The sequence below is a fragment of the Brienomyrus brachyistius genome, chromosome 8 (assembly GCF_023856365.1).
Source record: "Brienomyrus brachyistius isolate T26 chromosome 8, BBRACH_0.4, whole genome shotgun sequence".
NCBI lineage: Eukaryota > Metazoa > Chordata > Actinopteri > Osteoglossiformes > Mormyridae > Brienomyrus > Brienomyrus brachyistius.
This window is the reverse complement of record NC_064540.1, coordinates 15,876,683-15,885,968: the sequence shown is the minus strand read 5'-3', so window position 1 is coordinate 15,885,968 and position 9,286 is coordinate 15,876,683.

Sequence of the window (9,286 nt, the reverse complement as noted above, 5' to 3'; positions counted from 1 at the left end):
AATTGATGGTGGGATGGTGTTTGGTGCAGCAACACACACACACACACACACAACTCTCTTTTTAACAAGGCCATCGAAATCGTGCCTTCTCACATTTCAAAATAATTTTAAGAGCTGTGACTGTTAAATGGTTAAATTGTTGTCTAGTTTTGAATTGTTGTCTAGTTTTGTCTAACCTAAAGCAGTACATGAAGTAAAACTTCAAGAATCTTTATAATTTGGTCCTCACTTAATTTTATTGGTTGAGATATATATTTTTCATAATGTGTGTGTGCGTGCGTGCGTGCGTGAGCGAGCGCGCGGGTGTGTGTATAATTGGTTTTATGATTCCAGTGAAGGATGTGCTTCTTCAAACGACTATGGAAAATATAAATAACTCATTCCTTACGACTCCCGGCAAGGTCAGTTAAGAGCAAACCTACGCTTTGTGTTTGCAGGACTGCGACGGGTTCCAGCGAGCTTTGCAGACAGCAGAGCACGTACGCGGGTGGAAGGCATCCGCAGCCGGGCCCTTTGCCAGAGAGTGATGCTGTACAGGTAAACAAACGCAACTAGTTAAATGTTTTACAAATACCTTTGTGAAGGACAATATCAGGCTGTAATAATTTTATTGCCATTCAAACCACAAAAAAGGAAGGTGTAGGTTCTTCAATAATCACATCTATGAGATGCGTCTATGTGCAAATAGCGGGGAAATCATTTTCTTTGTTGGAGTCACTCACCCAGGCTACCATAATAGTAAGAGTGTAAGCAGACCAACATGCGGGGTAAATACCGACATGTTGAAACGCACAATGCGCAAGACCTGCTCAGGAGGATGGGTATCTGCAGACGGTAGAGTGTCTTTGTGCCAGACTGACAGGTACCTGCATTTAGCGCATCATGCTGTGCTCTATTTCAATGAGCTTGCCGCTTATATAAGTCAATTTTAAGGTTGCTGTGAAGGTATCGCCACAGTCAAGACTTCAAACATCGCAAGATCCCACTCCTCTTTTTATAAAGGCTCTTTTTGACTTTTAATAAAAGCGCATGGAGTCATTTAGCGCTTTCTCAAAGCCCATTTTGGCAGACAGTTGTACACAAATTCCATCAGATGCAAGTATCAGCAGTCAGTCTTAGCACAGGAAATGCACTAACATGATGTGAAGATCACCCCCCCCAGTCCAAAGATTACTTGGTGTCTCTCAGTTGGCTGTAGTGTGTGGCTATGTGTTTGGCCGGCTCTGCGATGGACTGGTATCACGGAATCTCAGCCTTGTGGGCCGTGGTGTCAGGTCCCCTGTGACCCGGAAGATGGATGGAAGCAATGATGGACAACTGCTCCAGAAAGGAAGAACATGGCGCTCTGAGTGTGTTACATTCCATTTATCCAACCGCAGAACGTCAGATCATCTGTGTCAGATGGCATCTGATACACTTCCTGAAAGTGTCCTATGCTAATATATAAACACTGCGGTACAGTGTAGAGCAGCTTAAGACAAAAATGATATTAGCAACACCTCACTTAACTGAAAAATATTAGAGGGACACTAACTGAGGAAAAAAACACAAAAAGAGGACAAAAATATTCAGGGTAAATGGCCCAAAACCATAAAGATGCCAGCAATTATGCTAATGTACAGTATGTAATGTTTTTTTAAAATGTTCTGAATAATAAAATACAACACTGAAAGAAAACAGGAAGACCGCCGCATTGTCTTATTTCCCTGCAAACTAACGAGTGGTAATGATGTCTTTAAAAGGCCGCATTAATGAACAAACAGGAGTGCAAACTGCCGGCGAGAGCTAAAGTCTGGCTGCCTTATTCCTCTGATAAGCCGCACACTCCATCCGCTGCCTCAGATTCGCTGGAGTTTGACGGCAGCACATTCTGCAGGTATTTTAATCACCCATGGCCACCGGCGTTGCTGTGCAGGTTTCTTAATCACCCATGGCCACCGGCGTTGCTGTGCAGGTATTTTAATCACCTATGGCCACCGGCGTTGCTGTGCAGGTATTTTAATCACCTATGGCCACCGGCGTTGCTGTGCAGGTATTTTAATCACCCATGGCCACCGGCGTTGCTGTGCAGGTTTCTTAATCACCCATGGCCACCGGCGTTGCTGTGCAGGTTTCTTAATCACCCATGGCCACCGGCGTTGCTGTGCAGGTATTTTAATCACCCATGGCCACCGGCGTTGATGTGCAGGTATTTTAATCACCCATGGCCACCGGCGTTGCTGTGCAGGTATTTTAATCACTCATGGCCACCGGTGTTGCTGTGCAGGTATTTTAATCACTCATGGCCACCAGCATCAATGCATTAATCTCGCGCTGGCTTTAGCTGCAGCCCGGTAATTAACTTATATTACTGTGATTACAAATGAAAAAAACTGGTCAGTTTACCATCAGGCTGCTCCTGTATCTCTCTAATTGCAATTAAATAATCAGACAGTGTGCTGAATGATCCATCCATCTGTCCGTCCTTCTTTTAACTCCTAATTCTGTAGGGTATCATGCGGGGTCAGCACATGACACAAGGCAGGAACACTCCGGACGGGATGCCTTATAATGTAACCGCCGCTAAATGTTTTTTTGCCACAGTTCTCTCTGTTATGAGAAAATTCTCAAGAAGAGTTGGTGCTCAAATCCAGCCGGAGTGTTTATCTCCACAGAGCTGGCAAAAGGGACTTTCATGCAGAATTGCATGGCAGATTTGCTTACATTTCATATTGTGTGTTTTTCCATCATTTTTATGTTCCATATCTGATGTTAGCTGGGGTGTCCTACTCCCACAAGCTCATGCTATACCTTCTAAGGTGTGTGTGTGTGTGTGTGTGTGTGTGTGTGTGTGTGTGTGTGTGTGTGTGTGTGTGTGTGTGTGTGTGTATGTCGGGGGGGGGGGGGGTGTTCAAATGGTGACAGTGTTCCCCCAGGCCAGAGGCACTGGTTTTTCGTTTCTGCTGAAAGGACACCTCTCCTGCCAGTAGGCGAGCAGTGATGTTGGCAGGTATTTGGTGAAAGCTCCAGTTTTGCCTACAGCATCGAAATCTTCCCTTTAATTTCATTGGGTGCCCAGAGAGACTTCAGCTACTGTTTTAGCAGCTGTGTATAGCAGGAGACCTAGAGATCAGTGCAGCAAAGCTGTGTGCCAGTCATTTCACAAAAAGAGCCCTTCATGTACAAAGTTTGCCGTTGCTGTCATTGAGAACTGTTTTTGCAAAGTTACCTTCACATGTAGGAGAATCATTCCATCATATGGAAACCGGGAAATTTTGATTCCATATTCACAGTCAGAAACGTCACACATCTCACAGTCAGAAACACGGCGCACATCTCACAGTCAGAAACACGGCGCCCATCTCACAGTCAGAAACACGGCGCACATCTCACAGTCAGAAACGTCACACATCTCACAGTCAGAAACGTCACACATCTCACAGTCAGAAACACGGCGCCCATCTCACAGTCAGAAACACGGCGCACATCTCACAGTCAGAAACACGGTGCACATCTCACAGTCAGAAACATGTCACACATCTCACAGTCAGAAACACGGCGCACATCTCACAGTCAGAAACACGGCGCACATCTCACAGTCAGAAACACGGCGCACATCTCACAGTCAGAAACACGGCGCACATCTCACAGTCAGAAACACGGCGCACATCTCACAGTCAGAAACGTCACACATCTCACAGTCAGAAACATGTCACACATCTCACAGTCAGAAACACGGCGCACATCTCACAGTCAGAAACACGGCGCACATCTCACAGTCAGAAACACGGCGCACATCTCACAGTCAGAAACGTCACACATCTCACAGTCAGAAACATGTCACACATCTCACAGTCAGAAACACGGCGCACATCTGACAGTCAGAATCAGTGCCGATCACGCAGTAAAAAAAATCACTAAGACACAGCTTGTAGTTTTGCAAGCAGTTTCGTGTGAGAGAAGCACTGAAGTGTATCTACAAAAACCCGTGAATTATTAGTCAGCTCTTCCCCTCCGAATAGACTGTCATTATTATGACATCATACACCCTTCTACAATGTACTTATATAGGCTACATGTCCGTCTGAATCCCTACATGTGTGAAATCTGAATCCCATACCCTAAGTGTACTGTAGCTACAATGTATAAACATGCTTTTCATAGTGGAAAATCTTGTTTCATTCACAGTAAAGTATTTTATACTTTTTCATTTGAGAATAGCTTATTCAAACTGTGTTTCCTGCTAGGAAATTGCATATTTATGGAAATATGACTAATTTTAAAAATTCCAGTTTCACTTCATTGTTTTATTCGAAGTCACCTTACAAACACGTAGAGCATTACAGGTTACCCACTGGTAACGGAGAACTTCCTGCCTGAGAGGTTATTTGGAATGTGGATGAATGACAGTCTCCACCATGATGAATTTACCGGTGAAACTCCATTAAAGCTTCTCTGACAGATAAATAACGGAGCAGCAGCCTGTGGGTCTCTTGGTTGGGATGCTCAGCTTCTTCACTTTATCTGATCCACCCTGGGAGGATCCGTCTGCTCCTGGCTCTCGGCTCCAGTTCGGTCAGTGGCTGTATATTCACAGAGCGCTCAGGGCAAAGGGGCCTGTCTGGCTCTCTGTGTCTAATTTAACTCATAACTTGCAGGACTGTTATTGGTAGTAAGTCATTATTTATATCAGAGTTTTAAATATCCATGAAACCTCTTATGATGCTTGGCATTTGTGTGATCTGCTTGGTTTTGTATCTGACATCCTGTCCAGAGAGACACTCAGCCCCGTGACGGACCGGCATCCCGTCCAGGGTGTACCCCAGCCCCCCCCCCCCCCCCCCCCACATGACCCTGTAGGATGGGTGGAAGAATATTTGTAATAACCTTAACTTTAACCGTGAATAATGGCGTTTCCCACATTTTCCCTTAATGTTGAGTGGTACTCTGTGATTTTGGCTAATTACAGCAAAACAACAGTCACGTGGCCGATCGGATGTGACGGTGAATTACACTTGACCTGTTCGGTGAACTTCATTTGTTAAGTATACAGAGTGAGTAATGCTCAGCCATCCCTCACGATTAATAGCGGCGCCTCGGGCCTTTAATCTGGCATTTAATCACGCCAGCTGGGCAGGTCATGTGACTCACCCAGGAGTTCCATACATCACTCACCTGTTAAGCTTCTGAGGGGTGATTTTACATGAACGCTGGCCTGAATCCATCATCTAAATCTAAACTCTAAATCCATCACCCATCCATCTTCCAGCCACTCGTCCTGTACATGTTCACAGGATAATGCTAATTAAAACAGGCAATTATCTAATGAATAAGTATCTGCTATCTATAACATGGCAGTTTCTTGCTGTGGAGAGGGTCTGTTTCAGGCTCGTTTGTGATTTAAAACACGATAAAGGGGTTAAGGTGCTGCTTCTGTCTGCAGATTTTTATTGATGCTCTGTCGATACAGGCAGCTTCTCTTCTGCCCATGATTTAACCGAATTGCCCGTAAGCCACAGTAGAAGCCCTTAAATCTCACGCTGAAATGCAGTCCACACGTTCCATCAGGGCTGTCATTACAGTACCCAGGGAGGGCAGAGGACAGGAGCCTGCTTTCAGGAAACTGGAGGAGGAATGTTGGGTCGTGGGTTAAAACACATGCTCTGGGGTGAGGGCCGGTGCAAAGGAGGGGCCTGCGCCACCGTCGTGCTTGGGACTGCAACTCCCATAAGTATAACCATAAGTATGACCAGAAGCATGACCATAACTGAGCCGCTGGTAACTATGAGGAACTCGAAAGCAGGCCACTCCACACTGGCGTTCAGCAGCTGTAGAGTGTGTGCATGTTTCCGGTGGGGGGTGCCGGGTCGGTGTATGTTCAATAACGTCAAGAGCAACAGTCACGCTTGTGGCAGCTGCCCTGTACACGGAATGGGACCTTGTGCCCGTGTTCATCCGGCTCTGAATTAAACATCCTCCCTTGCCGAAAGCCCCCGATTCTCCTCTTCTGAGGGGATTGGGGGGGGGGGGGTTCCACCCCATTAGAATTCTGCTCAGTGGCTGATTTCGCCCCCTCCTTCCTTTCTTTGCCCCGCAAATCATGCGAGAAGCTGACAGGCTGGACCTGCTCCAAATATGTGTTTCCATTTGGGACGCATCCAAACAAAACTCCCCAGCCCCCGGCCGAGCCCCCATAATGAGCGATCCGGGAAAGGGGGGGGGGGCACCATGAACCCCTTTGAACTCATTCCCTCAGAAGACCCAGAAATGCAGGGAATATCCTCCATCAGTGCGAAACACCCAGCATTTGCTGATGAATGCAGGCTTCATTCTCACTCGCTGCGGTTAAGACGTAAATCCACGCAGCCTGGTCGCCGGGCCAGGCTGGGATCACTCCGCTCCGGAAGTTTCGTCACAAACACACCTTTCAGCTGGGCTGCTTTCACACCAAATCAGGCATGCTTTTATTTCGAGTAAACCTTATAATGCGTGAAATCGCTTCGCCAAAAGCCAGATTAAACCCGCTTTAGCTGCTCAGTGTGGTAGCCGTCCTGCACGCCTCGCTTAGACCCGTTTTCTATGCTTTTTATTAAAGTTTTGGGAAGCAGGCAAGCGTTCCATGGTTCTGTTTTCCTCGTTCCAGCTCCTCGGTGATCCTTCATAACAATAAAATCTGTGTACTTTCCTCTTCTGTATAAACAGCTCTCTGAGTGGTCTGACAAAACTTTGGCGAGAGACCAATAATGTGATTTAGTCCTTGGGGGAGTTGAGCGTCCATTTATCAATATTAAATAGTGACAGGCACGTCAGCACTCGCTAGGCAAGCTTGACATGCACATAAATACAAGACAAACTGTCTGTCTGATATAAAGAACTGAATAAACATATTTTTAATGCACTTGCAAATCTTCATCTCTAATAATTGATCCTTAATTTCACAATTGCCATGGAGTTAGTCAATGTTTTGGCTCTATATCTGTTTGTGAGTTTTATCCATAGAGGTTTTTTATTGCACTTTCAAAAATACATTTATATATATATATGAAGAACATTCCGTCATACAAAATTGTATGACAACAGCATGGCTTTTAATACAGTTTTACCAGATGTGATGTATAACATTCTGAAAAGAGAAATATTTTCCTATCATTGGAATAACAGAGTTCTCTTGGCAGATTCCCGGCCGACATGCATATACAGAAACTTTGTCTGCAGTGATAGTGTTCAGGCTGCCTCTGCACTGGGGGCTCAGTAACGTCTTAACTGCATCCGTATAAGCTTCAGGCCGTTTGACGCTGTGACCGTCCACAGGCCGCAGGAAGGGCTGCATCCCGGTGGCACTAGAAACAGACACATGTAAAGTATCTCTCTCGGTTTTACGAGAGCCAGGAGCTCCTAGCTCAGGCTGGACGTCGTCTGCAGTTATCTAGCACGTGTCGTGGGTGCAGCCCAAGTCTGGAATCCATCACATCCAAAAGCTTCATCCATCACAGTCTGAGCAAGTAGCCAGGCAGGAATTTTCAAACAGCACTTTTTAAAAGTAATTTTTCCAGCTATATGTTTTCATATTACAAAAAAAATAACCAAACTATCAGTGGAACACCTGCAAGGATTGTTTGGAAGTTACATGAATTTTTAAACAAAATTAACACTTAACAAATTCTTTTTTCGTTAGTTTTGTTTTTACTTCCAGTGGAAGCCAAGCCAGTAATTTCAATCCATCTTGAGCTAAAATCAACAATTACAACAAGTTATTCACAATACGGATGGGTCTGTAAGATTTAGATTTATGCATCTGGGTAAAGGGCGGGGGGGGGGGGGGGGATTCAGCCCAGACAGCACAAAGCACAAGGCTGAGTTACACCTTGCATGTGGCGCCATTCCATCGCACGCCACTCAGCACAAACATTAAAGATGCCGCCTGCGCTGCTGCGTGTCTCTGGACTGCAGGAGGCCAGTACAATCCTTCAGGTGACGAAAGGAGAACACGCAAACTCCACCCACACACACAACGGAGGCTGGGGGCTCGAAAACCCACCCACATTTACAGACACCAGGTATGAATTTTTCCTGCCAGTAGCCGCTTGCTCATGCAGCAGTTTTCTTCAGCGCTCCCCTGCTGATCTGCAGTGCTTACATTCATGCACATGGCTGAATTCAGCTAGCCGTCCATTTGCTTTGTGTTTCTCTACAGGAAGAGGCATGTAAGATGTGTATTTGTGTCTTCCTGTGGGAGTGATACCCTTTTGACTTAAGGTGCTATTACCCTAACGAGCAGCAGCTGTGCATGCACCATTAAAACTGGAAACCAGTCCGCTAACTTCTGAACTTCACTGGGAAGATGACTGCTCATTAATGCAACATGCAGTTAAAAGACCATGAAGAGCAGTGACACTGCATGTTACATGTTACCCAAGGGCGCAGGTTTTATCTTAACACTGGGTGTGGCGGCGACTGACAGGACAGGAACAGCTAAAGGGCTCCGCGCTCAGTGCTAGCAGGGTCCTAGCAAGCCGTGGCTTCTCTTGCATCCTTTCTGCAGAAGGGAGAGAACCGATTGCTTTCACAAATCTGCATAATGACTCTCAATGAGCAGCTCCATGGAAATAGCCAGTCACCATTTTTATCTGTTTTGCTGACAGACAGTTTATTTTATTCTTTGCTTTCATAATGGTCCGGACTGGTACAGAGTCCTCGTAAGGGAGCCTCAGTCGGTTTGCAGCAGTTAGATGGGTGGCTCGCTCTAAATCTCTATGCGTCTGGCTTGCAGCCTGAATGTTTGCTATCCGGTGGTTACAGTGAGGCCTCTGGTTTGTGTCTGTGCTGGAGTAGGTCAAACACACTGTAAAGACACCATATATCTCAGCTGAAGCAAGCGTTTTGCCGTGTGACCACAGGCATTAGGGAAATAACACTGTTTGGTTTGGCCTTGGTGATAAATGTTACTTTCTGAGTGTTGTTGTTTTTGAGCAAAGGTAAATATGAAATACCGAAATGTTAGACAGCAGTTAGGAAATAAGCCGATTAATACTAACGTGCAGTTCACTGATTCCATTGATTATACGCCATTTCGCAGCCTGCGTGATTTAATAAAGGCTGATAAAATTGGATTGGCATCTTCCTCTGATATTTTATTATTCATTTTAAAAGATATTTTCTTCTTTGTCTGAGTGATGGGAGACAAATAGTTTAATGCACCTTCTCGTTCCTCCCTATGTTGCCTTAATCATAACGTACAAGTGCGCGGATTTAAAAACAGTTTAAATGGCCTTGATGGGAAGGAGCGTCTCTTTCCGTTCGCCCTCAG